A 4,201-nucleotide genomic window follows, 5' to 3' on the forward strand; every position below is an offset into this window, starting at 1 on the left:
TGCTGAGGAGATACGTACCTGACCCGACGCATGTGCTGACAGATATCTCAGTTCCAGTTTAGCCTGACATCACTTATGAGGAGATTCCGGTACGGATTCTGGACCGGAAGGAGCGTCAGTTGCGGAACAAGACTATCCGGCTGGTTAAAGTCGGATGGCAGCATCATTCGGACGAGAAGGCTACTTGGGAGCTCTAGGATACTATCCGAGCTCGATACCCCCACCTTTTCACTTGAGGTATGTGATTTAATTTACCAGTCAGCATTTATACTCTATATCTATTGTTAGTACTTGCTGATGGTAGATAACAAAATTTGGGGACCAAATTTTTATTAGTGGGGGAGAATGTAAAATATCAGAAAAATAGAGAATAATAATAAGGGAATTTTCTTGAATTTTTGGAAAATTTTCAGGAATTTTTCGGAGCTCGTATGGACGAGTTAACGGGGCCCGGGAAAGCCTGTTTGGGTTACCCCATTTAAACGAGGAAAAGTTTTCTTTTCCTTTTTATTTTTATTGTTTCTTTTTTTTCTTTATTTCCTTTTCCTCGCCGAACCCCCTCCCCCGCGCATCTCTCTTCCTTTTCCCCGCCGAAGCTCTCTCGAGCCCTAACCATCTGCGGTTACTCCTCTCCCTCGCGTGCATAAGGCTGGGACCAAGAGAAGCCGACATTTCTCTTCTCCCTCTCCGCAGCTGAGCTACCTCCCTTGTGCCCTAGCGAGCCCCGATACCGATTTCTCTCCTTCCTCTCGCGTCTCCCGATCGCCACAGCCGACGCCGGCAGACGAGAGCTGCCATCCGAGCCCTAGCGTCGACCTCTCCTCCTCTTCTTCGACCACCGGTCACCAGGTCCGACCTACTCCCGGAGCGTTGGCGCCACTCGACCCTCGCTTCTCTGCTCTGATTGATGTCATACAGGAGCAAGGAGCCGAGCCCTCTTCACATCTGCTAATCGTCGACGCCGGCCAAGTTTCTGTTCCCTATCTTTTCCTCTCTTCCGGAAGAGCATCGTTGTTGACTCCCTGTTCCTTTGAGCCGTGCCCTAACACTGCCTTGCTGCCCTCTTCTGTGCCCTGGTACGGTACTGCCGAGCCAACAAGGTGAGTTGGTCGTATTTGGAACATTTGGTTGTATGCTTGAATTCCTTCTGATCTGATCCGAACAGTGAAGAATTCCAGCAGCCAACAGCCCTTAACGGCAGTAATTTCGGCCACAAATTTTGATCCAGCAGTAACAAGGTAAGGATTAGGTTATTGAATATATGTGTGAGTGAGGTATAATTGGCACATAATTAATTGGTAATTATTTGATCATTAGGTTGTGTAGATTTATTTGGTTATTTGGATTTGGATCTTATAATTGTTTATGTGTAATGGAATTAAGTTTGGATTAATGATCTAATGGTGGATTGGGTATTTGATAACTAACCCTAATTTATTGTTAAATTTTGTTTGGGTAGGTTGAGGTTTATAGTTTAGGGTTTTGCCCTAAATAGTTTTTAAGAATTTTATTTAGCTATTTATGTAAATTATAGCTAAATAAAATATAAATGTATAGGTGACACAGGACTTTGACACGAGACGAGTATCTTGACATCATATTTGGACCAGATTGGACTTTTCTATTGGAGGCGGGTACTTTGACTTTATGTATTTTGATATGCATAATGATGTTTTTAACATATAGCAATGATTATGTTTCTCATTTGCTTCGGTTGATCACTACCCGACCTGTTACATGTTGTTTGTTTATTTTTATGCACATCATGTTAGTATTTACTTGATCATACATGCTTATAGAGGTAGTGACACAACCATATTGTATATTATATTCAGGACCTAGGGTTTTTGATACCTTATATGTTCTGTGTACCTTTGATTTAGTTCATTGTCCTATGGTACACAGTTTATATTTATGTATGGATATTGTTATACTGTTCAGGATTTTTTCCATGCTTAGTGTCATGCACCATTTCGCATGATTGCATGTTGCGCGATAGTTTGCTCCATTATTGTTGAGCACGTCGCCAGTTTCATCTCTGTCGGTGCTCCGTTGGTCCGCTCATGGGTAGCGTGACGCAGCGTGGTAGCACGTCAGTTTTGCTCTGTTCGGTGCTCCGTTGGTCCGCTCATGGGTAGTGTGACGCAGCGTGGTAGCACGTCAGGGATCCCTCCCCGTCATGGTGTACCGGGAGATGAGAGCATTGCGCTCCCCCATTTATGATTTGGGGTAGGAGTATGTGTGTACTTCGATAGCAACCCGTCCACTCGGTCACCTATCAGGGGTAGTGATGGCAGAGTGCACAGTTGTCACAGCCCTACCCACTCGGTCTCACCATTGTGTGTGAGATGGTTGACTGGCGTCAGGGGTGACCATGACATTTGCATCATATGCATGATGTATTTATTGCTTGTGTTTGCTGCATTTACTTACTGCATTTATATGAATGCATATGATTGACATGCATACAGGATTATGACACTTTCGGTCTGACGACCCTGTTGTCCTTATATCTTGGTCCTGGTTAGTACAGTTTTCTCCTATTTTATTCAGTTGCATTTATCCTTCTTGTATCAGGAGACTGTACGCATGATTAGTGCTGGATGTTATTTTCTTTATTATGCATATTAGTTGATACTCACTGAGTGATGGACTCACACCCTCCTCCGTTGTTATTTTCAGGTTGATGCTGTCCGGAGAGAGTTCCAGTCGCTAGTCCCCTGCAGGCCACGAGGATGTGTGTTGATCTATTAGATTTTCTTGTTTAGACTATGTTGGACTTGTTTCTGTGTTGATACATTTAGATTTTTTATGGATTTTTATTTATCGATGAGCTTGTTTGGATTTGTTGTACTACATGCTTGCCTAGACGGCAGAAGAGGTAAGTTGATCTTATCGTCAAATTTGAGCTTTATGAGTGTAGTGGAGTAGGAATATGTTTTGAGCTTTATGGGTGTAGTTGAGTAGGGTTGTTTTTGAGTCATATTATCTTTGTTACAGTTTGTTAAATTATTAACTGCGTGAGTGATTGTTTATATTATTGTTATTGTTCCGGCCTTGTTGGTCGATGTATATGTGGCCAAGAGGGCATTGTAGAAAAGTTTCAGATTGTCACCCGTACAGGGGAGATGCTGCCGAAATTTCTTCTGAATAAGACTCCCTCAGGACGTGACAAAGACAATCAAACCTATAATATATACTCAAATAGTGAATCTATATTTAGTAAAAATTGTAAGGCGGTTGCCTTAGGATATCCCTAAGAATCTAACATTAGGAACATGAAAAGTCGAGCGAAAGACGCAACAGACGAGAAGGATGACATGGAAAGCGAGTCAATAGGCTCGGTGCATCCAAGGGACGAGAAGCTACGAAGAGTATACCATTGCAATGAGAAGGATGTGCTCGGTGCTTCCGAGGGACGAGAAGCCAGAATGGAAGACTGCTCAAGGAGAGAAGGTCAGAGTTGGATTCGGTTGAGCTAAACTCTAGATGGCTAGAGAATCGCCCAAGCTACCGGAGCAGCAGCTTAAGTGTGTCCTTACTAAGATCGATAACAAGAGAAAAATTCTAACTTGATTTGTAGGGCTATTCACCCCCTCTAATCGGCCTACTAGGACCTACAAACCATATCACATTAACATGGAGTTAATACTTAGTTTTACACAATGGCTGTAAAAGTTTATACTATTGGTGCAGTTGGCACCAATGGTCAAACCTATGTTTTGATGAATGACAAGTGGATTAAATTAGGTGTTGTATGATCTAACTTTTCTACTAAGTATGCAAAATTTGATTGATTTAACACTTGGTTGAAATCTAGCTAGGTCTAGAGGACCTGATAGCTGGTGTAGAAGTCCAGATAAGTCAAGTAGTGACCTGATATCTGGCGAAAAGTCGGTCTCTGCGTGACCTGACAATTGGCTGAAGTCTAGTTGTGTCTACGGATCTAACAACTGGTGGGAAGATATGGTGGGTTGAAAGGGAGTCAAGCGATTCTGCATGATAAGTAAGGTAAGTCACTGAAAGAGAGTGCTCCAGTGAGGACGAGTCTCAGTTAGAGACTTTAGGCGCAGGTCCAGTTTAGGTCCATTTAGAAACCTAGATTGAGACCATGACAAGATCTAGTCTTGGATAGACAAGATCTAATTAATAATGCTTGTAAATTGTACTAACTTTATTTTGCAAGTTAAATATTTTTCTG

The 4,201-nt window shown here is 42.5% G+C and overlaps 1 long non-coding RNA gene across 1 annotated transcript; it reads left to right on the forward strand.

Annotated features, from left to right (window-relative positions):
* Positions 1–563: 563 nt before the first annotated feature.
* On the forward strand, positions 564–1,600 carry LOC122008672. Its single transcript, XR_006119343.1, has 3 exons — positions 564–1,100; positions 1,166–1,238; positions 1,558–1,600. It is a non-coding gene; the product is annotated as an uncharacterized LOC122008672 (long non-coding RNA).
* Positions 1,601–4,201: the final 2,601 nt, after the last annotated feature.

Source organism: Zingiber officinale, chromosome 1A, assembly GCF_018446385.1.
Source record: "Zingiber officinale cultivar Zhangliang chromosome 1A, Zo_v1.1, whole genome shotgun sequence".
Taxonomy (NCBI): Eukaryota; Viridiplantae; Streptophyta; class Magnoliopsida; order Zingiberales; family Zingiberaceae; genus Zingiber; species Zingiber officinale.